The sequence below is a fragment of the Ceratotherium simum genome, chromosome 20 (genome assembly GCF_057802395.1).
Source record: "Ceratotherium simum simum isolate JZ-2026a chromosome 20, ASM5780239v1, whole genome shotgun sequence".
Taxonomy (NCBI): Eukaryota; Metazoa; Chordata; class Mammalia; order Perissodactyla; family Rhinocerotidae; genus Ceratotherium; species Ceratotherium simum.
In genome coordinates this window covers 47,704,458-47,731,850 of record NC_141919.1, presented here as the reverse complement: position 1 = coordinate 47,731,850, position 27,393 = coordinate 47,704,458, and positions in this window count along the sequence as shown.

The following is a 27,393-nucleotide window of genomic DNA, read 5'->3' as shown; positions in this document are numbered from 1 at the left end:
CTTTATTGGGTATAATTTTAACATCATCATTTTCAGTATGAAAGAATTTTGCTTGCCAATATTAGAAGTCAAGTAGACACTGCAACTCAGAGGGAAAAATCAATAAAAGTACATAACATCACTTGAATTATCTTAAATTGCGTAGGCCTCTACCCAGGTTTGAGGTTAGGCAAATGGCTGAGACATTCAGTTTCATCAGTCTGCATTAGAATGAGGTGAAGAATGAAGGAAAGAGTCAAGTTCAAGACACACATTGAGAAATCATTCCAAATTGTTGTTTCGTTGTGAGTTACAGATGTGATAAAATTCATTGTGCAATTTTTAAAATGTCAAAGAGAGCTTTATAGCATTTTTGGACTATGAAGTCAATAAAAATTTCTTCTACAAAATGTCCTCACAGTTCCACATTTGTATTGTATGTTGCACATCATTTGAAGATGAATCTATTTAAATGCAAATGTACAATCACAAAGCAGTGAAACCAAATTTCATGCAAACAATGCTAGTTGAAGAAATTGAGTAGTTAAGCATTTTTCAATCAAATTTAAAGGCAGATTTGTTTCCTTTCAAAAAACACTACTTAGCAAAGTTTAAAAATGTCTTTTCCAGAAGTGTTATTGAATTACACTAGCTAATATGCCTATAGCGATATGGCCATATTTTGAACAAGTTTGCATACATTCGTCATGTTTTGTATTCCAGATTCATTCTCTCACAGATACTTTATTGTATATTAATATATTTTATTACATTACTATAGTTTTTATGTTATTTATCTTTGAAATAACTCAACACTGCGATTCCATGGGATTTTCTAAAAATAAAGAATCCCATTGCAATCTTACCTATTAATATAATTAACACTTGAGACAACATTAAAACTATTCTGGCAGTTTTGATCATGCTATGTTTTGTTACTTTATGGTTGGTAGATGTGACCTTAATCTGTCAATCCTTTATTTTTCCATCTGGAAGTCTGAGATTTAAAAAATTTTACTATTAAATAATCCAAGTGATTCTCCAAATTCTAAAGAGTTATGTTTTTCTACTGTGATCAGAGAGAATACTTTGGGGTCATTAGTGTCTGGTAACGATAGTCAATCAAAATAATTTATTAAGTCCTTGCTTTGTGTGACACACTGGGCTAAGCTGAACTGCGGGGAAATTATAGAGTAGGGGAAATTGCTCTTCTTCCCTGTTTCTGGACAGTAGTTGGTGCCCAGGGCTAAACATCCTCATTAGGACCCTAACTCTGATAAAAATTTGTTTTCATTTCCTATATACGAGATTTCATACATTAGTTTTATGGGAGGAGAACTTATATTTAAATTGCAATCCTTTGGGAAAGCTGTCCAAGTTAGTGTCCCATTGCTTGCAAGGAACTGTAAATTGCTCAAAGTGCTTCAAACAGAAGAATCAAGGGAAACAAGAAGGAAAAGTCTCACAGGGAGCCAGAACGTAGAAAGCCATCAGTAACCAAAGTGTATTTTCTTTTGGGTGAGGAAGATCGGCCCTGAGCTAACATCTGCCAATCCTCCTCTTTTTGCTGAAGAAGACTGGCCCTGTGCTAACATCCATGCCCATGTTCCTCCACTTTATATGGGATGCCACCACAGCATGGTTTGACAAGCGGTGCCGCGGTGCGTGGCCGGGATCCGAACCAGTGAACCTTGGGCCGCCGCAACGCAGCGCGCACACTTAACCGCTTGCGCCACCAGGCTGGCCCCCAAAAGTGTCTTTTCTTTAAGTGCATCTATTCCATTATTTTCTTTCTTTAGACTCACATTTTCTGCTCTGGGCACAGGGTGGAAAGGGGACATTGTAACCTCATGTGGCCTGAGGTTTAAGTGCCGAAAGACTGAGACCAACCAGTAGATTAGATCTTTAGGCTTAAGTGTTCATTTTTGGTCCCATGAGATGTAACACCAGAAGCAGGTTAATATAGTAAAAACATGGCTTCACGGCCCTTTTCCCATTTGGGAGGTAATTCTCAGAGCAGTCTTGGGCATAAGCAAGAAAGTCTCACTTTCTGAAATAAGGTTGACTAGTGTGAACTCCAAAAAACACCACCAGAAAAAATTTGGATTTTGATTTCCAAACCGAGAACACCACTTTACATTGTCTTATTAGTGTCTGAGAATTGGAAATTAGGGTAGGATATTCATGAGGTTTTAAGAACTGGGTTAGGTGATTTTAAAGTGGGTTTTGCACAGTAGAAATCTAGCTAAATTTGGACAGAGTTTATGACATAATAACATTGGTTTGGCAAAGGGAGGTGAGAATTCTGAAGTGACTCGTGAGGAGGAAGCTGTTTAGTCATAAACTGTTGGTTGACAATAATCTTATCTTCTGGGAGCAAGTATTACCCAGAGCAAGCAGCTAAGATATTTTGGCTTGTCCCACTATTTAACGTAGAGACAGGTAAATATATCTGGATCCTGCATTATTTACAAAAGGGTCAGGGAAATGCCTATGGTCCTAGTATTGTTTAACACAGGAACAAAGAATTATGTTGCTTAATTTAAGAAGGATATCGTAGTACTCCGAGGCACTGGGAACAAGAACAAATATATTTTGATTTGATTGCTAATAGAATTCTTTTGTCATCTTTCAAATCACAGTGTTTGGAGAAATACTACCTTACCTATTCTATAGCTGCCTTTATAAGCAATATTTATATTGAGAAAGGACCCAAAAATGGTGCTTTTACTTTGTAACTAATTGTAAGATTTACTACGTGCTTCTCTGTTTAGGAATCCCTCAGTGAAAGTAATAAAATACCTGGTGCTTGAATTGGTACCTGTTAATAATTGACTCTCTCAATTTTGTAGCAAGATTAGAAAAATATACGTGCTAACACCAGCAACATGTGGTATCACTTTCTATAAGTACCAGCACTTATAGCCTATAGTTAATATCTAGGATTTAAAGTACTGCTTTTGTGTGAAAATATAGAAAACACAGTAGAGGAGAGGAGTATGCTCCTTCACTTCTTCCTTTTTCTCACAAAAGGATCTGTGAATCTGAAATAGGGGAATGCACCTGATGTTCACAGAATTATCTGCCTGAGCCTACGGCCTGCTTCACGGTCTCTACTCTTCTGCCTTGGAAATTTCTCTGTATATGTGAGATTTTATTAACCAATACTTCATTGTTTCCTGATTTTAAGGAAAAATTGTATGAGATTAAATTAGGTAATGTTAGGTAACGATCATCTTTACCCAAAAATCTGGATTTTCTTCATTTGAAGATTAAGGTGTAAAACGAAATTACCAATAGAGAATTCCTTGCTAAAAATATGAAAGCAGAGATGTATATCCTTAATAGAAGATACATGCATATCTATCTTTCTACACATATATTTATATATCTATATCTCCAATAACGTTTCTATGTCTCTTAATCCTTGCAAAAAATCTACTTCTGTATTTAAATATATTAAAAGGGACAATATACACCATCTTTCTTTCCAGTTGGTCAATATCGATATGCACACATGAAAGTATATCAGCCAGAGAGTAAAGAGAAATTCAAAAACAAACTTAATTTTATAAATTTCTATTTCTAGAGGAATATTTTCCTCATTTAACTTGTTCTTTCAAAGTCAGTGTGGAAAATTGCCTGGCACCTGTTGGGAACACTGCTGTTGCTAGCTAGGATAGTTTTTATTTCATCAGGTTCTTAACTCCACTCTGATAGTTCTGCTCCATGACACCCAGAAGGTAGCAAAATCACACATAGAATTTATAAAATCTTCCATACTCTCAGCAGAGGGACATTTTTGTTGTTGAACACAGCACTACTGTTTCCATGTCCAAATATCCTCAAATTATTTATGACTCTCCAATTCTAAAGGATTTGATACAAAGTGATGTTATATAAGCTGAGCATATTAATTAAGGTAACTATAGCTGTCTTAATAACTAAATCTCTAAATTTCAGTGGTTTAATAGAGTAGATGTTTATTTCCTGTTCATGCAAAGTTGAATACTGGTGATCTTTATCTGCAAATGGCCTTCTACAGGGACTTTCAGGAACCCAGACTTTTTCCATTATAAGGCAATGTCTACTTCTAGGGCATCAGATTTCTCTACATGCATCAGATAGGTGGGAAATGGAAAACTGTGATGAATGTGTATCCACTTCTTGATCTCTTTGGCCTGGCATTGACACACATCAACTCTGTTCAAAATGCATTAGTAAGAATTATGTATGTGGTGTTACCCAGATGCAAAAGGAGGTAGAATTGAGGCCAGAATGTCACTGCTAAACATCACTCTCCTCTATGGTAGGGAATCACAAAATTCTGAAGGACATCTGGTTCTCCCTCTCATATGAACGGCTGTACAAATGCAATCAGTCATGTCAATAATTCAGCATACACTTAAGTACACTTATACTAAGTGTAAAGTAATTATGTTTTACTCCTTCATTGTCAGGTTAAGAAAACAAAGACATTCAACGGCTGTGTCCAGTTCTTTCATCTTATAAACACTGAGGAATATGCACACAGATAAAGAATTTCTGGGACTCTCGAAAGTCATATACCAAAAGAACCTTATAAAAATACATTTAAAAAGCTTAATTTTCTTAGATTATATACCAAAAGTAGTGATTTTTGGAGTGATGATACTCTATTTAGAATTCAGTTTTCAGAAATAAAGCCCCTCTTACAGTCAGTAGGGCTCCAGCAAAGTCACTGAACCACGAATTCTTCCTTTGTAAACTGCAAGCAAAACCAATATACTGTGCAGAGTTTTTGTGCAGAACTGTACACACCAATAAACCGCAGGCCTCCGTATGCCTTCGCTCATGTGCTTTTTACTCCAGCAAGCACTCCATTTCTCCGTTCCACGCACAGCTGAACATTTCAAAAGAATGGACTATACTTCCTCACCCCATACCCTTACCTCATTTGTCTCCATCTGGGCTTTCAATCCCACCACTCCACTGTTACAGCCTTTATGGTCTACATCTTGGCAAACACACTGCTAGTTAACCCTCCATCCTCATCCTACATGACTTCTGAGCAGCACTACGCATAGTTCCCTGCTCCTTTCTTTGAAACCCCCTGTCAGAGGCTTCTGAAAGTCTCTGGTGGAGTTTCACTTTTCTAATGGGAATTTGTTTCCAGTTTCCTTTTCTGGTTTCTTTTTTGTTACAGACTTCTAACTGTTGGAGTACTCTAGTGAGTGATCCCTGGTGATCATCCCTATTCTTCTTTACCCCAAAATGATCGCACTCAATTGCAAGATTTAAGGAAACACATTTACAGCATCCAAATTTATCTCTCTTCTCAGTTCTCATTCCTAAGTTCAAGGATTGTGTGTCCACTGACTACTCCACACCTCCCCTGGGACATATAATCAATAGCTCGAATTTCACATGGCCAAAACATAATAATTGATTTGCTATACCAAATCTATAAGCATCATCAACATCCAGCTAGATTTTTAGTCTACAAGTCAAGGAGTAATCTTGTATTTATCTCTTTCAAAATCTACATCCAATCTTTCATGAAGGTCTTTGGCACTATCTCCAAAATATACCCTAGATTGGATCACTGTGGCCCCATGCATCTCTACTGTTACAATCCTGTTCAAAGATGCTATCATCTCTCTTTCCATGCTCCATAGAACTGACATCCATGGATTAGTCTGTTTAAATTTTAATCAGAGATACAGTTTCCTTTATTAAAATCCTCCATGTCTTCTTCTTGCAATTAAAATAAAAGTAAACTCCTCGCCGTGCCTCCAGGCCCTGCACACTCTGGCACTGCCTACCTGTCTAGCCTCATCTTGCTCACGTCTCCCCCACTCTCACCATGCTCCAGCTCCAGAGACCTTCAGTCTGAGATATTCAAAGTTCACTCCGTCTGTGGTTACTTACTCTTCCTTCATCTTGGGACTTTCTTTCCCCTCAAATATTTGCATAGCTGCCTCTTTCTCATAATCAGAACCAAACTCAAATATCACCTCTTCAGGGAGGCCTTTTTTGATGACCCTAGATAAATTACTCACAAAATTACCTAAAGTATTTTATATTAAAGTGATTTTTAACCTAAAAGAAATACAGAATTATTAGTGAGCAGTAATGGGAGAAATACATATTAAAAATAAATAAATAAATAAACACTGTTGAAGACTTCATGCCCCGTGATCCAGCTCTGCTACTAATTGACTGTGTGATTTTCTGTAAAAAGTAATACGTTTAAAATCTCTGGGAATCAGTTTCTAACTCTGGAAATGACTAAGTATTCTTCTAGTTCAAATATTCTATCACTTATTCTATTTTACTTATACCAGGAAGCCTGGAAGATAATTTATTAAATTTTATACATTTTAAATATCATCTTTAAGATAAACACATTATTTTTTGTAAAGAGGAGGGAGAAGGAGGGGACAATTTATTGCGAGGTGGCGTATGCTGAGAGGCACCACACCTAGGGCCAAGTGTTAGCAGATACAGTGAACTAAACAGTAGCATTTTTGTTGTGATAATTTTGGAATCTCTCCCAAGGATATCAACTATGGATGTTCTCAATATTTTAGAAAATATAATATACATTTTAGTTATTGAACTGAGATTATATAATCATTGATCTTGACTAAATAATTATCCTTCCTTTCATTTCCTAAATCATAGATTTTGTTTACTAAAAAAAGTTTGTTTGTTTTTTGGTACAAGTGGTTTTGGAATTTTTTTTTAACAAGCCGATACTCACTTTTCTCTCTCTCTGTTTCTCTTAGGAGTGCTATGTGGCTACGTTGGGCGTCATTTTGAAAAATTCTGAGTGACTATTCAAATTTGTTCCATGTATTATTGTTTTCTCAGATAGTTCTTGAAATAAATCACAGGGTGAGTCTTAGAAATCGTTTCTTGTACCTTTAGATAAAGATCACCGTATAGTTTATCAGAGCTAATGGCAGAGATTAAATACAGTAGATTCTCTTATATAGTTAATTTTCAGAAAGAAGTGAGAAAAATAGATTATTTTATTTTTGCATTATTTTTATGGTGTTAAAATATAGCTAACAAAATTTACCACTTAACTGTTTTAAAGTGTACAATTCAGTCGCATTAAGTATGTTCACCATGTTGAGCAACCATCACCACTCTATTGTTCCAGAACTTTTTCATCAACCAAAAAGGAAACTGGATACCCATTAAGCAATCACTCACCATTTCTCATCTCCCCTAGCTCCTGGCAACCAACTACTTTTTGTCTCTATGGATTTGCTTTTCTGGATAGTTCATATAAATGGAATTATACGATATGTGGTCTTTTATGTCTAGCTTCTTTCACCTAGAATAAAATTTTTAAAGTTCATCCATGTTATAGCATGTATCAGTACATCATTCCTTTTATGGCTGAATAATATTCCATTATATGATTATAACACATTTTATTTATCTATTAATTCCACCTTTCGGTTATTGTAAATAGTGCTGCTATGAACATTCATGTCTAAATATTTGTTTGGATACCTATTTTCAATTCTTTGGGGTCTATACCTAGAAGTGGAATTGCTGGGTCAAATGGTAATTCAGTGTTTAACTTACTAAAGAATTGCCAAACTGTTTTCCAAAGTGACTGTACCATTTTAATTTTATGAGGGTTCCAATTTTCCACATTCTCACCAGCACCTGTTATTTGCTGTTCTTTTATTATGCCATCCCAGTGGGTGTGAAGTGATATCTCATTACGGTTCGAGTTTGCATTTCCCCAATGACTATGACATTGATCATCTTTTCATGTGCTCATTGGCCATTTGTATATCTACTTTGAGAAATATTTATTCAAGTCCTTTGCTCATCTTTTAACAGGATTGTTTGTTTGTCTTTTCATGTGGAGTTATAAGAGTTCTTTTTTTTTTTTCCTAAGGAAGATTCTCCCTGAGCTAACGCCTGTTGCCAATCTTCTTCTATTTTGTATGTGAGTTGCTATCACAGCTTGGCCACCCACAGGCAAGTGGTGTAGGTCCACACCTGGGAACTGAACCTGGACTGCTGAAGCAGAGAGTGCTGAACTTAATCACTGTCCTTGGAGGCTGGCCCTGTAAGAGTTCCTTACATATTCTGGATATTAGATAGTTATCAAAAGTATGATATGCAAATATTTTCTTCTATTCTATGGGTTGTCTTCTCACTCCCTTGATAGTATCCTTTGCACAGAGTTTTTCATTTTGATGAAGTGTAACATTACCAACATCTAACCTGACGGTAGTTTTCTTTGTTGCTTATACATTTCATATCATATTTGAGAAACCATTACCAAATCCAGAGCCATGAACTTTTACCCCTATGTTTTCTTCTAAGAGTTTTATAGTTTTTGCTCTTACATTTAGGTATTTGGTCTATTTAGACTTATTTTTTGTGTATGATGTGAGTTAGGAGTCTACTTGTATGCATGTGTGTGTGTGTGCACGTGTGTATAACCAGTTGACCCGGTACCATTTGTTGAAAAGACTATTCTTTCCCTATTGAATTGTCTTGGCTCACTTGTCAAAAATCAATTGACCTTAAATAAACTGTTAATTCTCTTCCAGTGATCTATATACCTATCTTATGCCAGTATCACACTGTTTTTATTACTGGAGCTTTGTCATAAATTTTGAGATCAGGAAATGTAAGTACTCCTACTTTGTCTTTCATTTTCAAGATTGTTCTGTCTATTCACAGTCCCTTAAATCCCACATGAATTTTAGAATTGGCTTTTCTATTTATGAAAAATAAACAAAAAAAGGCCATGGGGTTCAATAAAGATTGCTTTGAATTTGGAGATCACTTTGGGTAGTATTGCCATCGAAACAATATTAAGTCTTCCAATTCATGAACACAGAATGTCTTTACATTTATTTGGGTGTTCTTTAATTTCCCTTGGCAATGTTTTGTATTTTTCAGTGTACTAATCTTGCACCTTTTTTGGTTAAGTTAATTCCTAATACTCTCCAGGTCTTTACACACTGGATCTGTGTTGGTGTATTCCTTCACTGCCTAGCCATACTATTTTTTTCAACTCTACCTTAGCCTTTACTTCTTGCTTATGATGAAACTGAAAGTCAGCTGGAGTGAGTATGCATCCTGTGCAAGGCATGTTCTTGGCTTTCTAGATTCCCCACTTCATAAGGGAGCTTTTCAAAGCTCTTCTTCCCCAAAGTCTCACTCCTCATTTGTTCCTCCTTGGCTTGGGGTATTCTACTGTTTGCCTTTACTGTTAACTTTTTGCCCCAGGAGGCAGTGGCTTCTTCATTTGTCTTTCAATGCTTTCAAGGAACATTCTCCTTATAGGAGCTTCTGTACTCTGAGAGGCTTCAGAGTGATGCAAAATGAAAGCAGTCCCCTTGTGTGAGTCTTTCGGGGAACCCCAAAACATATCAAAACAGATAAACATAATTCTTTGGGAACAAGATCTGCTCTGGTCCCTGCAGAGCCAGGGACCCACACTGGGAATGCTGTCATCTTCAAGACCACTATCAGGCCAGGGAGAAGGGAGTGGGCAAAGATAAGTGAATATGCTACAAGTCTCTCCTACTGTGTTTAAGTCGACTTTTTCCTGTTTAAGCATTCACTTGCCTGCTATAAATTTTGGGCTATTATCTAGAGTTCTTATAAAGTTGATTCTGATCATTTTTGTCAGGTGTTTCAGTGTTTCTGGGGTGGAATAAGCCATTAGAGGCCCTATTCTACCATTTTTGCTGACATCATTGTTATCACTGGTTCTTGACCTGGAATGTAAAACTAGTTGGAAATTAGACATTTTATATGATTGATATATATATACATACATACATATATGTATACATCTCCCGAGAATGTTTGTACTTCCTAATTTTGAACAAAAAGTGTTGCAACATGAAGTTGTAGAGATAGGTATGTGTTAAAATATTATCTTTATATTTATTATCAGATGATTATTGTCTATACGCTATGTATTTGGCCCTGTACTCAGCAGTGCAATTAAATATATCAAAGGCACTTTTTTTGTTTTTGTGAGGAAGATTAACACTAGGCTAACATCCGTGCCCATCTTCCTCTACTTTATATGGGACGCCGCCACAGCATGGCTTGACGAGTGGTGTGTCAGTGCGCGCTGGGATCCGCACCCCAGGCTGCCGCAGCGGAGTATGTGCATTTATCTACTACGCCACCAGGCTGGCCCCATCAAGGCTCTTTATATATATAAATATACCTGCCCTTAGGAGCCTCAGTGTAGGCAGGAGAGGCAGATCAGTAAAAAGGCAGCTAATTATATGATATAAGGTAGGAATTGATGCTTATTTATTTATTTATTATTTTGGTGGGAAACAAATTTCAGACCCTTGTCCAGTTAATCACCACTGATTTTCTCTGAGGAATGTTACACAAAGTAAGCAACAAACACAAATAAAAGGGTCAACATGGATAACTGTGCAAGTACTTCGTACCTCAAAAGCAGAGGTCTGTAGCTTGGAGCTGAAGATCTAGAGGCCACATTTGGATCTTCCAATTCCCTGTAAGTTAAAAAAACAAACTTAATATCTTATTTCTTTCTGTTGATCTGTAGGAAAGTAACCCCTCAAACTCATCTTCAGACTCAGGTGAACAGATGGAGAGAAAATGCTAGTGCATTCTGTTATTAACAGACCCTGGATCAAGTTATTCATTCACACACTTGGAGAAGAGGAAGTAGGGGAAAAAAAATAAAAGAAACAGAGATGGCTATAAAAGCCTTTAGGTAACTTGGAAATGTAGCATAATTCAAGCCTATATTATACTTTTTCTAGGTAGTCCTTGGGACCACGAGAGCAAATTTTTGAAATCCACTGAACTAGAGAATTAATAAATATTTTACTGCACATTTTGCAGCATCTCTTACTATATCTCTTAAAAAATAGTGTCACCTACACACACACACACACACACACACACACACACAGATGAAATACTAGGACAATTATTATTTAAAAACAGTGAAACACAATTTGTTGAAGCCCAAGGCAACATTCCAGTGTTACGATAAAGATAGTTTACTTGGCACGCACCTAGATCCTTCACAGATGAGGTTTACTTTTCCTATGCATTGAATCATGAAGGAATACTAACTGGCACATGAGGGCAATTAAAAATAAAGAAGCTGTGTAAACAGGAGACAAGCCCTCACTGCATCTGCTGCAATGACATTAGTAACAGTATGATATGATGCAAAGGAAGAATATTACTATCCTCTAAGACATGCAAGTGTCAAAAGTACATAAAATACAAAAGCATAAAGACCTATTATTAAAAACTGGGTCAGCTTATACTAAATATCCAGAATAGGTGAATACATGGAAAAAAAAGCAGATTGGTGGTTGCAAGGGCTGTTAGAAGAGGGGAATGCAGGGTGACTCTCTAATGGGTACGGGGTTTTCTTTGGGATGATGAAAATGTTTCACAACTAGATAGAGGGGGTAGTGGCACAACTTTATGAATTTACTAGGCACCACTGAATTGCACAATTTAAACTGCTTAATTTTGTTACATAAATTTCACATCAATAAAAATAATAAAACATATTTTTGAGAAAATGGGTTGCAGCAGAGGCTGTGTTTAGTTTATAAAAACTATATGACTTTTGACATCCCCTTAAATCATAGACACAAATATGTGTGCCTCTAAAACCTTGCAGGCAGCCTATTAATCTTGTGATTGGTGCCATTATCCCTTATTAACTCTTCTCATTCAATAAGTTCCCAGCCTAGTAGATTCTAACGATATACCAAAGGTAAGATATTTGTTCTTAAATTTAGTATCCCTTCAGTCTGAATTCATTTCCCCCAATCTAGGATAATTTGGCCAGTTAATGAATGAGATTGATATGGGAGGGTAGGACCATCTTGCACTGCCTTCCTGTCCTCAGATATCCATCCTTTTGAGCTCTGCCTACTCCTACCCCCCAATCATCTGGCAATCCTATAATGGCAATATGATGTTGCATTACATGATCAGGAAGAGGTAAGGAAAGTACCATTTTCTCATAGTAGAGCACAGAAACAAAGAAAAACTTTGTAAGAGAATATGTATTAAAACAATCCAGAGGAGAAGGATAACATATAATCTTATCTAGCACAGTGTTTACTTCATCTGTGTAGAATTCATAAAATGGCCTCATCATGATGTTTATAGCTTGTAAATGCTGAAACAAAGCCACAAAATTTTTTGGTCTTAGGAATACACAAATGGATATAAGTGAAAATTAAATAAAGGAATCAATCAATGCAAATGATAAATTTTATAGAATGATAGAGCCAATGGGACTCAAGAAACTATCTATTATAACAAAAACAAATTTATTAAAAGAATTCATTCAAAGCCTATAGATCTCTGATGGTAGAACGGACAAATCAAAATGACCCTATTCTTATTTCAGAAGAGTTGCTCTCTTATCTGAGCAATAACATTATAGTTGTGTAGGGCTTTATGGCTTGCAATGTAACACACCAACCAAGACATCTTTGGAATCTGGGATAACTTCTAATTTGGTCTTTACCTATATGGTAAAGATGAAAGAAGTGGAGCCAATTAGACTGGTATCTCCACGCATGATTTTTGAGCATAAAGAAATTAATGACTAAAGCTCAGAGAAATTAAGTTGCTTGCCCAACATTGTATAGTTAGTAAATGGTTTAAATCGGAATTCAGGTTTTTTGTCTCCAACTTGTATTCCTTTCTAAACACCATGCTGCTATTGACACAAGTGGTGATATTTTCCTCCAGTTCTTACAGTGTGATTATTTGATGTGATCATTTTATGACAGTGGTGGGGTTTCTTTTGAATAGTTTCTGTTTAATCACTTTAATATCTGACCCAAACTTGACTTTATTTTCAGCAGCACTGAACAATTAATTAAAAGTTAGGCTTCAGCCAGAACTTTCTTGCTTAATTACTTTTAATATAGGAATATATTAGAATATAAATAATGCAGCTCTGTAAGGAGGAAAGTAGCTAGCAGTTACTTCTTGCCAACAAGTTACGATATATTTTAATGATAAGAAACATGTTGGGTATTTAATTCCCATTTTACAAATGAGGAAGAAGCTAAAATTCATAGTTTTGTTCTTAGGCTATATTTCGCTGAAAGCAAAGGCCAAAATTCTAAATTTTCATAATTGAAACCTTGAACATTGAGTTGGTTCATAACATATTTTAATAAATCTATACTCAGATAATTAAATTCACCAAGAAATATATGAAAGACAAGTAAAGTAGGAAACCAGAAAATAAGAAAAAACTAAAGTTATACTAACCAATGCATTTTATTTCAGTTTGAAAAGACTGAAAAAATGTGTGTTATGTTTTGAAAACATTGTTATATAAGATTCTTAGAAAAATGGAAGGAAATATTTTTGACAGCAACAAATTTGAAATTTTTGCAATTAGGAAAATAATAATACAACATTCTCCCCAAATCTACTATTTGAACTATGATAGTCTGTAAAATAACCGAAAACTTAACAAAGTATGCAATGCCAAAAAGAAAGAGGCATTCTACAATTTTTCCTGAATTCCTACTTGAGAACACTGAAATCACATAAGTCTTATAGATAAGGTCATTCATATAAATACACCATTAGCTACTTCATAGATATCTGATTTTTAATTCTTGTTTTGTGTGTGTGTGGAAGATCAGCCCTGAGCTAACATCCATGCCAATCTTCCTCTTTTTTTTTTTGCTGAGGAAGACCGGCCCTGAGCTAACATCCATTGCCAATCCTCCTCCTTTTTTTTTTTCCTTTTTTCTCCCCAAAGCCCCAGTAGATAGTTGTATGTTATAGTTGTACATCCTGCTAGTTGCTGTATGTGGGACGCCGCCTCAGCATGGCCGACAAGCGGCGCGTGGGTGCGCGCCTGGGATCCAAACCCAGGGCAGCCAGTAGCGTGGCGTGTGCACTTAACCGCTAAGCCACGGGGCCAGGCCCGATTTTTAATTCTTTTTAATGTAAAAAAACTAAGACCTAGCCAAGATCATAGAACTATTCTATAATGCCTTATAATTTCCTTTATTAACTTCTATATACTGGTTATCTCTACTCAAAATTGATACTTTTTTGCAATCTATCACTCATGGAATCAAGGTGTAGTAAGGGTTGGTGAAAGATAGTTGAATGCCACGTACATTATCAGAATGCAAGACATATAACTAAGTTAAAAGATTAAATGGTAAACTGCTCTGTTAGATGCCAGGTAAAAGTCTGCACAGAAAGCTAAGGCTATCTAATATTTGCGACTTGTGAACAAACAAATGAGATTGACATTCAAACTAAGGTTACTATTATAAAATTTTGCATCAACGTGAATGATATGATAATAGCATAAAGATCAAGTGCCTTGCTCTTTAAAGAACTCATCTCACTGTTAATGAAGGCAGTAAATAAGAGTGAACTCAAGAAATAAATTTACCTTCAAAAAATTACTGATTGTAGTTCCAAATTACAAGTGCTAATTGGAAGGAGGTTTTCGCTGATCTGAAGACTATCTTTCTTTTATTTTCCTTCTTTCTTTACTTATTTGTTTTTTCTATTTATGAACAAAGGAACACAAAATTGGATCCATGCTTTGTTTATGACAGACTCTGACAGTGTCTGTCATCTGTCTACCCATCAGTCTGTCTATTTATCAAGCTACAAGTCTATCATAAATATATTTGTTTTTAATAAATCCAAAATCATCTATAAACCTACTACTCAACACAATATCTAGAGAACTAACAAAATCTTACATTATCCATTTTTGGTCCTGCCCCATCCAGACACCTGCCTCCCTCAAATTGAAAAACAAAAACAAATGAACAAAAAAACATCTAAAATTCTGTATCCATTAGTCCTTTGCATTTATTTTTATTTGTGTCCAATATGTAAAAATGCCTTAAAAATGATATTTATTTCATGTTTAAATTTGAAAATGGTATCATGAGATATAATCTTGTGTAACTTTTTAAACTTTATATCACTTGGCTAAGATTCGTCCATTTTGTTGAACATAGTTTCAGCTTGTCCATGTCCATTTACAATGAGCATTCCATTTTGTGACTGTTTCAGAGTGTATGATCCATTCTCCTTTTTTCTTTTTTTTTGTGAGGAAGATCAGCCCTGAGCTAACATCCATACTAATCTCCTCTTTTTGCTGAGGAAGACCAGCTCTGAGCTAACATCTATTGCCAATCCTCCTCCTTTTTTTTTTCCCCCCAAAACCCCAGTAGATAGTTGTATGTCATAGTTGCACATCCTTCTGGTTGCTGTATGTGGGACGTGGCCTCAGCATGGCCGGAGAAGCAGTGAGTCGGTGCTCGCCCAGGATCCGAACCCGGGCCGCCAGTAGCGGAGCGTGCGCACTTAACCGCTAAGCCACAGGGCCGGCCCCCCATTCTCCTTTTGATGGGAATTTGGTTATATCTAAGTTTTATTTTTGTAAACAATACTGCCGTTAAAGTTCTTGTTTTCTGCTATACATTATGAGAAATTCTTTTGGTAACACAGTTAGGATAGAATTTCAGGGTTTAATGTGATTTTAATTTATAAAATAGTACCACTTTTCCCATGTGATTTGCCGGCTTCCAAAATCTACAAAAAGATTAAGATATTTTACTGGTCCACATCATCTACAACTATTAATATTTTAATCGTTGCCAGTCAAATGCACAGAAAAATGACACGTCATTTTGATGGTGATTTGAATTTTACTGATCACAGTTGAAACCTAAAAAACAATCCCTTATATTTGCTTCTTTTTTCTTTCGTTAGAAAATTTATAGTCACACATATATATATACAAAATTTACAAATCATAAATTTATAGCTCAATGCATTTTTCAGAGTGAACATATACTTGTAACTACTACCCAGATAAAAAAATGGATTATTATAGCGCTGCATAAAAAACTCCTGCCTCTCTTTACCACAACTAACCAAAAGATAACTATATCCTGATTTCAGATACCAAGGATTACATTTGCTTATTTGAACACTATGTAAAAGGAATATATTGTATATATATTTTGTGTCTGTTTCTTTTACTTAATGGCATGGGTGTGATTTTCACTATTTGTGAGTCATTCATGCTGCTTTATGTAGCAGTAGTCATTTGTGCTGTATGGTATTTTAAACAATGACCATCCATTGACTGTTAACGACATTCGGGATTGTCCAGTTTTTAGCTATCATGTATGAATTTCTGTTGGATATAGAAGTAGGATGTGAATTGCTGGGTCTTGTGAAATGATCCAACTTTATAGATATTATTAAAACTTTTCCATGATGCTTGAGTCATGTATAGCAATCAGTCTTCTCACCAGCAGTTTAAACAATTTCAATCAATACCAGTTCAATGTTTGCTTTCATTTTAGTCCCACTAAAATAGATGTGTACTGGTATCTCATTGTGCCTTTAATTTCCATTTTCCTAATGATTAATTAAGTTAATACCATCTCATATGATTATTAGCTATTTGTATATGCTTTTTATTAATGCTCCTATTCAACTATTTTTCTCATTTTTACCTTTTGTGTCCTTTTCTTATTAATTTGGAGAAGTCTTTCATGTACTTTTGGGATATGAGTCCTTTCTTAGATATATGCACTACATATATCTACTTCCTTATATGTCTTATTTTCTTTTTAATACACTTCCCTACTCTTTGCCCCATTTTTCCCCAATGTTCTAATATAACTCAACGTTATTTGTAAAAACACTCTTTAAATGATGTTTGTGTCGCATTCCCAAGTATAATAGCATTAGTACAGTAGGACATTACTTTTCAGCCTATCTGTTTGGTGAATAAGCAAAACTACTAGGAATTTTCTTACCTTTTCCTGCAAGATATTGAAATATTAGTTATTCTACCTTGGTGTCCATCTAACAATAAATAAATAGAATGCATGAAGTAGTTAAACAAAATGTGTATTTCACAAGATTTATGATACAAAATTATAATAAGGGACATCAAATGATTTTTTCTTTTATATTTTTAATTTATTTCAGGTTCAGTTTTTGTAAAATATATCTAACACTCATTCACAAATATTAAAAATAAAATATAGTTTTATTATTTATTTACACAAACCTCATTTCCCACTGCTTTTCTTTCCTTGTGCTCTGTTATAATGCCAGCATTTTTTAAACCTATCTCAGTACATTCCTTAGTTGTTTTACTCATCAAGTATTTACTCTTTTATTTTTACTCATGCAAATGTTATCCAGTTTTCAAGGACAGGCTTAAATTTAAATGCCATCAGAGCTTTTAATTAGTAACTGTTTGTCTTAGATTATATGCTACTTCAGGTTTTAAAAGCTATCATTTAATTTTTCACTAGACCACATTTTTGTATTAATAACTAGTTTTGAATGTTATTTTTTGTATTTGTCAACTAAATTGTAAGTTTTTAAAGGCAGTGGAATTTTCCTATGCTTCCTTATTTCACATATCATCTAATAATCTTGAGTATATAATAGGTGTCCAATTGATTGAATGTTAATCTACCAGACCTACTGATAAACATGAATTATTTTCCATTAACACAGCAGTTAATAATAATTAAATGATACTTCAAAGGTAGTGTGGTAGACAAAATAATGACCCCAAAAGATGTCCACAATTGTGTGAGAAAGGGAGAGAGAAGTAAAAAATGTCCAGGATTTGTTTGGTCTTAGTAGCTTGGGAGATATCCTATTTTTTTTCTTCAGCCAGATAAACATAAGCTGATTCACATCCTCAGACGCAATTGTACTCCATCCATTCCCTCATCTCAGTCTCTTCTATGATTATTTGTGAAGTTCAATTTCCAGTTACCTATCACTATCAAGTCATACTTTTGTCCAAATGACAAATACTTTGCTATTGTGCTTTTCAAACAGTTTCTCAGTAAGCTGCAGTTATAATTTACCACTACGTTCTTCATACCTGTATCACATGCTTTATGGAGGCTGCAAAAATAAAAACAGAAGAAATCACATTCTAAAAAAGAAAAAGTTGACCTTGGGAACATTAGATGTGATAAAAAGATACTTGACTAAATTTATTTTCTTTTGCTAATAGGAATATTTGGACACATCACTGTAACCACAGGACCAGGAACAGAATTTCCCACCCCAAAATATTCCTCTTTGACCTAGGACCTACTTTGAGCTGAAGATTATTAAAAACAAACAAACAAACAAACCAGCAAAACAAACCAGCAGACACAAGACAAGCTCTGAAAACCTAGTAGAACTTACCTTTTTGTAAGGAAAATTTACATTTATAAGAGAAATCTCCACTTGTAAGGGTGCCTCCCTGTCTGTGCTAGGAAGGGGAGGATGACTCTAAATCTCTAGAAACTCTTATCAATAGAGAAGGCAATGACTTCAATCTACATAACAACTTTACTCTTGTTTATGTTACTTTTCCCAGTAACCTCTAATAACTGACCTCATCTTAAGAACAGGATGTTAAAGCCATTTTTCAGGGGCAGTGAGAGCCAGCCAAGGGAATTTGCAGAAGAGAAAATTTTGGTCTGCCAATCGAAACTCATCCTGCCAGTGCTTCCGCATACCAGCTGGCCCTCCCTGATCCCTTAAACCTTATGCCCTTACCCCATACCTTGGACAGGGAGACAAATTTGATAGTGTTGCTTCCTGTCTCCTTGCAGGCCGATCTCACAATAAAGCTGTATTCTTTTCCTAAAAGCTGATGCCCTAATAACTGGGTTTTTTTTTTAATGCTCATCAGATAGGAGAACCCCATCTTTGTGTGGTAACATCACTATGGTTTTATACAATGATCAACCACAACAGGGTTTTTTGGATCAGAGACAAGGATTCGACTCAGGCTTCTTACTTCATGTATAGCATTAAATCCAACCCCACCAAAATGTCTAAAATAAACTCTTTAGAGCCAGTCTTAAGACAAGCTGCTAGTTCATCAGAGCTTTATTTCCTTTCATGGTATTTTCAAGGATTGTATATGAGAAGACATGTAGAACTTGAATCAAAATTTCACTACCTTACAAACACAAACAAATGACCCTTCCTGAACCAGATTGTTGGAGCTTTCAGAATCAGGAGGCACTAAAGCACCTTGTCCTGGAGGCTGTAATTCACCATCCACACTTTAGGTGCTTTGGAACACAGTTAGTTTCAGGGTCTAAATATGTAGTGCACATCAACAGTAGTGCTCTTGGCAGCAAAGTTAATACATTTTCTTCAAAAGTTTTAGAGTTAATATGCTTCAATAAGAAGCTAAATGATTACCAAATAGCAAAATGATAGGGGCCCACCAATTAGGAACACATTTTGCCACTAAACTGGTCCTTTTGGAGATTACAATATAATTTTCCCGTTAAAGCCTCTTTGCTATGCTTAAAAGAAGGTTTATTTGAAGTTTCCTTGATGCTAAGGATGGAGAACTCTGCTCTTTACAGTGTAGTCTTTGTTGCAGTTTTTTTGAAATGTAAAAGCAATTGACTAAGCAATGGCATGTATGTTGTTTGCATATGAATTGCTGCACTTCAACTATTCCTATTTCATCAGCAAAGCACCAATTAACCACCCGTGCTATTGTCTTCTAAATTAGAAAAGAAAGAATTCGGAAAGTTGTATGTAAGGCGACAAATATGGCTCCAAATAGAGCTCCAGAATTCAAGTATTAAAATTTTAAAAAAAGAAAAATAAAATATTCTGAAGCTCCTTTCTTAAATACCTGGCCTGTTATGTAGGAATCTCAATGATTATATTATATATGAAAAGTCAGGTCATGCAATCTGTAATTTGTATAGTTCTGTAGAAAACAACCTTGATGTATAAATGTTTGTTAGGGCAATATACAAGGTTTAATCAAATTGGAGATGTATACTGAGATAGGCAGGAAGCTAGATATGAGCTGGTAGCAAGGTCACTCCACCAGGTCACTCCACCAGGTGCAGCTTCCTCATTACTGGGCAGCAGCTCTTGGGACGTGCAGCACTCCCCCGGATCCTGACCAAGAGCAGCCCCAAGCCTCATTATACCCTCATTCGCATTGTGGTTTTGACCCGCCTTGCAGAGGCTCACTGCCCCGACAGTTCTGGAGATGCCTATGTAAGTAAAAAAATCTTCCCCTCCCGATGTGGGGGTGAAGACAATGCCCTGATTGGTCCACCTTCCAAGACCCTGACCCACCCCCAGGACCTGACCTTCCAAAGCCACCGACCACCACAACTTAGGGGCAGTTGCTCCCCTGGAGCCTGCCTGCCTCTCGCCTTGGGAGTGTACTTTCACTTTGCTAATAAATCCTCCTCTGTCAAAACTTCCACTGTGTGTCCACTCTCAAATTGTTTTGTGTCTGTGGACCAAGACCCTGGGACCCCACCGCACCACTGACCAGTGCCGGTGACATATACCATGTTATTCAAAATGTTTAGGGACACTTAATGCCTATTAGTTCATCCAGCTACATAATGAATTGGGAATTAGTATCTGTTTTTGTGAACAAGTGTTGCAGGTTAAAATCCCAGAAGTGATTTCAGCCTATCCAAGAAAATACATTGACATGCCACAATATGCTGCTTCCTCATGAAATACACAAAGATGAATAAGTCCACATGACAAAAACTTGTCTAAAGTCCACAACCAGCTACAGAATTGTGAGGATCGCAGTTGTTCACACACCGAAAATAACAACATACCAAGAAGTTTATTTATCATATTTCTTAGATATTGCCAGTTAGGTAGGAAATTTGGACAAATGTTAAAGAGGTGCTTTAATATCGTTTATTATGTTAATGGTAACTATCCATGAGAACTCAACTCATAATCCAAGGAAAAAAGTCTTTACAGTTATAAGCTAATAGGTTAGCATTTGGCTAGATCAGAGTTCTAGGTACACGTTAGAATCACCTGGGGAGATTAAAAATACAGAGTTTCCATTTCTCATAATTATGAATTAACTGGTGCTGAGCTAATCCCCTTGGCAATAACAATTATAAAGTCAAAATAGAAAGAAACTTGTTTGGAAGTACTTTAGTGTGAGCAGAAGCAGGCCAAGAGTGGAGGGAAGCACAGGGAAGCATCACATTGAAGTTGCATTTCCCGTTCTTAGTTTCTTCGTGCTCCACAGTGCTCACTACTGCACACGGCCAGCCATGTGGGGAGGTAGGTGTTGCTTTCCTAGTCATTATGTGTCCCACTTACTTCAAGGGATGCCATTGTGATGTAAGTGTAAGGACTGCATTTTATTCCTCTTTGTACCCTTAGCAAATAGCATATTACATGGGATACATTAAATACAAAGGTATGCATCTCTATCCATACACACATACATATATATACACCTATTGTGTGTGTGTGTGTTTTAAACTGAAGTAGCTAGGAATTCTAAGGATGAATTAATAAAAAACATAAATTTCTATATTTCTTTTACCCTCAAGGACATCCCCCCTTCCGTAGAAACAGTATTCCTTGATAAAACTCCATCGTGAAGCATTACCTAATGTTAAAATGCCATATTTTTATAAGACAATACAATACAGAACAGGAAATGGAAGTAAACGACAACTAATTTCACTTGAGTATTTCCTTGTTAACTTTAAGAGTCATCAATCAGTGGGAGCAAGGCTTCTGTAAACTGAATTTGGATACACAAACAAATGGTGTTATTATCCTCCCCACACTCACACAGAAAACAGACATTTACCTCAGCCAGGATACTCTGCAGGAAGCAGAAGCCCTTTGGAGCAACATTTGATCCAAGATCCAGCATGTCTGGGTTCCGGTGAGGCTCCAGGTCCAGTGTCTCGGCCTGTTGTTATTGTTCAGTATCTCCTTCCTCTAGGAAGAGAGGCTTCTAATTTCATATTTAGAACCTACTACAGAGAAGCCATTAAAGAGCATTTTCACACACCTAATTAACACTCAGAGCACTCCCTCCTACTTCCTAGCAATTTCCCTGCCTGGGAGGAAAAAAAACATAAAGAGAGAGAAAAACTGTGTCACAGTGACACGCTGCCGTTCTGCATGATTTTTCTCACTCATTGGGGAGTTTCACAGCCACTCTGCCCACCAAGTTCACTTTCTTCACTATCAGATCTCTAGAAATGTGCAGCATTGTGATCTTTTTGGAAACCTCTGCAGATTACTTGGAATTAATAGTCAAGGATTGCAATCTCTTTCCCCATAAAACATAGATTATAAACCTCATGTAAACAGAAAGAAACATATATTTAAAAATATATACACTGTGATTTTCTTTGTTTTCTTGTTGAAGAAACAAAAGTTGCCTCTTTCATTTTTTTCTGATTTCTATGATATCCCTTAGTACACTTTTTAAAATAATTTTCTTCATAGAAGTCTTAGATAATCCTTAAATTGTGAGCCATCTTAACACGATGTCTTGGTGTGATGTAATATAGGTCCATCTGTATGTAACAATGACTCAAAATAACATTGGTTTCAGAAAGAGAGAAGATTTGTATTTATTTTCTCTCAAATGCATTCATGGGCCTTTTGAAGAAGGAAAATGAATCTGGAGAGCTGTCTGGAAACTCTTCACTGGTACCTTTTGATACACTGGAGAAGTAGTGGCATCAGAACCTGTAAAATGAGTGTCTCTGGCTTGGAAGAACATCCTGGAGACGATGGTAAGGCATTCTTAAAAAATGTCACCTCATTAATGTTCTTGATGGTACAGATAATAGAGTACAGGAAGGCTGAGTCAAAATGATGTCAAATAATCAGACAATGGCGGCATTTTAAGAATTTCTCAGCTGGCTTTTGCACATATTTTTGTTTCTATATAGCCAAAGAGTGATATATGAGAACATTTTTTGTCTGAATTAATCTAAAAAACTTAAATCAGTATAATATTTTTAAAAATATCATATTAGAAAGCACTGTGCAAAAATTCGACAGAATTTTTAATTTCCTAATGCCACATAAAATCACATCTTCCACTCAATATACTCTTAGAGCCAATATAATGTAGCACATTCCTGATCTTGGGGCTCATTTGACATTACTATATAATCCTTGCTCTCCTCCCCCATGCCAATATCCATACGCCACCCCTCTCTGCCCTGCTGTCTGCTCTGGAAGTCCCCTTTGCCCTCCACCTTCCTGTTATGTTTGACCAGTGGGAAGCACACTCTGAAGATCTCAGAGTGCGAGGAGAAGAGAAGGGGAGGTATTTGTTCCTGCACCTCTTTTTTTACTTTGCTGCAGATCTGACAAAAGCTGCATTTCCTTATGGCCCTAGGGTTTGTCTAGTGGTCCATGGCCCTGGTTTTCACTGGCCTCCATTAACTTGATTGCACCTCCCCTGTCCTTTCAGGATTAGATATCACATATTTTCTTGAATATCAGTAGTATTACATCTCATGCTTTGCCATTACTGTTCATCCTTAGGAGTTTCATTATTCCTGTCAGTCTCTTAACTCTACTCAAACCTTTGTAAATAATCCTTTCACTGAACTCTCTTCAACTAACCCCTTTTAAGTGTATAGGGTAGGAAGTAAATTCCTCTACCATCTAGGTCCTTCTGGCTGGTCCAAGACTCAAATTAACATGAGACAGAATAAGAGGAGAAAATCAAACAAAGCTTTATAACATGTATACATGGAAGAAAACCAGGAAAACTGAGTTACTTGCCAGGATGGATGAGGTCGCCATCTTAAATACCATGTTCAGCTAAAGACAAAGGAGGATGTTGGGGGTGAGGGGATACAGTTATGAGAGATTACCAGAAAAGCACAGTAAACAGGAGTAAGAGTGAATCTGCATAACAAGCAGATTTAAGTCCTTGCCTTCTGCATTGGGAAGAATTTCTAAAGATAAGGTCTTTCCCCTCTTCCTGGTACAGAGAGGGAGACACCTTTAAGAATAGAGATTTCCCTTATGAATGTAAATGTGTCTTACAAAGAGTAACTTCTACTGGGTTTTCAGAGTTTCTCCATGTCTGCAGTTTGTTTAAAAATAAACAGCCCAAAATAATCCTCATGCCAAAGAGACACATCTTGAGGTGGCAAATTCTGCTCCCCTACAAGTGTATCATCTCTTTCCTGCTAGAAGTCCAACTGACACACAACCCAACTCTTTCAGTGGGTCATTCTTTTCATGTCAGCTGGAATTAATCTATAAATGTGAAATTTAGTTTCGGGGTGTGTGTGTGTGTGTCCGTGTGTGTCAATACTCAGATATAAGATTGGCTGGTAATTTACATTTGTGCTTTGTGCTTTGTAAGGCTTAGGTATAAGGGTTACGCTGCAGTTAAAAAGTTGGAAGTATTCTTCCTTTTTCTACGCTATAAATAATTTATCATGTGATAACATTATTATTACGTGCTGTATTAAAGTTTGAAAGTAATGACTTGTGGGAACATGTGGTCCTGGAGTATTGACAAATGTGGCCTTAACATTCCCCTCAGCTTGACTAAACTTTAGATAGGATTCTTCCTGACACTAGGCTTCTGACCTGCCTTTGCTTAGAGCATTTACTTTAGAAAGTTTGTAACTGCAAATTCTTACTCTGCCTCTTTGAGCTAATAAATCTTTTAAAAGCCTCTTGCCAGTCTTACAACCCAGGAATGTCTTTCTCAAGGACCTGGAGCCATCCCTGTGAAATGTCGGCATCAAGGATGATAGTATCCCTGTCTCCCAATCTCTGTGGAATAGTAGGAGCCTACTCCAAGTTGTAAAACTGCCTCCTATCATGAAGACAAGAGCAAGTTGAGTTTTCCTTTTTGGGTAAGGCCACTTAGCAGACACAAGTGGCCTAAGATCTCCCCCAGCGCCTCTCTTAAAAACCCATTGTTACAGCAGAATTGAGTTCAGAATCTGGTTCTCTTCCCTATTGCAATAGCCTGGGATAAAGTCACCCTGGCCTGTTCAACTATGGCCAGTGCCATTTTTACTTTGACAGTATTTTTTTCATATTTCTCTCTTTTTCTTTATACCAGCTATTAGTTTAAACTTTTTCAAGAATCACTTCTTAGATTTATTAAGGTTCTGTTGCACTTTTCTTTTCCATTTCAAAATTTCTGCTTTTTTATTTATGAATTATTATTTTATGAATTCTAATTCTTATATTTTTTGTTCTTTATGTTATCGAATTGCATGTGGCCTTTATTATTTTCATTATTTTGTTTTGTGAGTAATAAAGAGTTTTAAGGTCGTTAATTTCCTTTCGGTATAGTTGTTATATCTCATAGTTTTAAATATGTAGTAATAATTATTTGGCAATTGATTTTTGATTACCTCTTTTATCAAAGAATTGTTTAGGGAATAATTGAATAAATTCCCACATGCCTAGATATTTTTTATTTCTACATTTGCAAATTTTTTATGGTTTTAAATGTGGTATGATCAGAGAAAAATTCTCTATAATTTCTATTTTTTGGAATTTAATAATTTTCTTTTCACTCAGCATATCACTAAATAATGTATATTTTCTGTAGATACAATGCGCAGTTATATAGAAAGTTTGTTGTGTTTAGAGTTTATTACTATGTATATTTTAAATATTCAATATACATACAATGTCATGAATTGGGTTATTTATATTCTATAGCCTACTTTATCGTTATATACTTTGAATGCCAGTGTCAGAGAAAAGTGTTAATAAATTGTATTATTATTACTATAGAGTGAATGTTTATGTCCCCCTGAAAGTCCTATGTTGAAATCCTAACCCCCCAAGGTGACGGTATTTGGAGATGGGGCCTTTGGGAAGTGCTTAGGTCACTTTGGGAAGTGCAGAGCCCTCAAGATTGGGATTAGTGCCCTCATGAAAGAGACCCCAGAGAGCTAGCATCTCCCCCAACCATGTGAGGGTAGAGTGAAAACATGGCTGTCCTGGAAGTGGGCCCTCACCAGACACGGAATCTGCAGGTGCCTTGATCCTGGACTTCTCAGCCTCATGAACTGTGAAAAATAAATGTTTGTTGTTAAGCCACTCAGAATATGCTATTCTTGTTATAGAAGTCCAAACAGAATAAGACAATTACGTTATTTCTGTCAATCTATCATTTATTCATAAATAATAAATAAGTGACTTAATTTAATAATTTTTGCTTTGAATTAACATTTTTCTCATAGTTTTATTTAGCGCTATTATCACTATTGTGACTATTAAACTTTTTCTGATGTCTACCTGGGCACTTTCTAAACTTTTCCTTTCAGTCTTTCTGAGTGACTGTTGGGGTTTACCTCTGAGCGTGACATAAAGTTGTATTTTGATTATGACTACATTTTGACTCATTACTTTTCTCTATGCTTGAGCATTTCACTTACATTTATTATTTATGAGAGGAATTCCTCCCTCTGTGCAATCAATTCTCCAGTGATTTGGAAATTATATAATCTGTTCTCATTCTAGTTTCATTACTTCAAACAATACTCTTAAACTTATGTAAAATACATCAACTTGAGGGGAGAAAAAGGAAATCTATTTACCCAATCATTACCTCTCACAGAAGCTGAGATAATATACAGACTTTCTATCTGACTTTTTCTTTTTCTCTCCATTGCTCCTCTGCCTCCTAGTTTTCCTTTATTTGAGAGCTACATTTGTCTCATTACAATCTTATTTTTCAATTCACCATTATTTCTCAAAGATTATCAATTTTGTTTCTGCTATTTTTATAGCCATGTGCTATTTAAAAGCTTATCATATAATAAGTTGTGTTTTTTACTTTACTGCCTCCAGAATTATTAAATATTATTCGTTATCTTCCATATATGTGTGAGTGTGCATGTGTATCTCTCTTTTTTCTTTTTCTTGCTGGGAAAGATTCAGGCTGAGCTAACACCTGTTGCCAATCTTCCTCTTTTTTTTCCTCCCCAAAACTCCAGTACATAGTTGTATATTCTAGTTGTAAGTCCTTCTAGTTCTTCTATGTGAGCTGCCACCACAGCATGGCTACTGACAGACAAGTGGTATGGTTCCACACCTGGGAACCAAACCGGGGCTGCTGAAGCAGAGCACGTCGCTTGAACAGTCCAACTAGGCTGTCAGGGCTGGCTCATATCTGTCTTTAATTATGTGATTTGCTGTATGGTAGGAACAACCATGTTCCTCATATCCTCTTCAAATCCCCACAATGCCTAGCACAGTGCTTCTCTATGTAAGTATTCAGCAAGATTTTTTATTTTATTATTGGATATAAAAGCTTGAGGGAAATAAGCCAGATAGGAAGAAATGCTCCTGAACTCTCAGTAGCACTAATATTTTCCATTTCTTTTATCCTTTTCTGAAAACAAAACAAAGTTCACATTTCACAAAAATATTGCTAACTTCAAAGACTGCTCTAAGACATTTTATTTATCAAAGGAAATAGGGGGAATGATCAACAACTGGCATTAGAAATACACATGCTCTAATTCTGAGGACAAACAGGAATAATTTTCTTTTTTGTTTTTTTTTTGTTGTTGT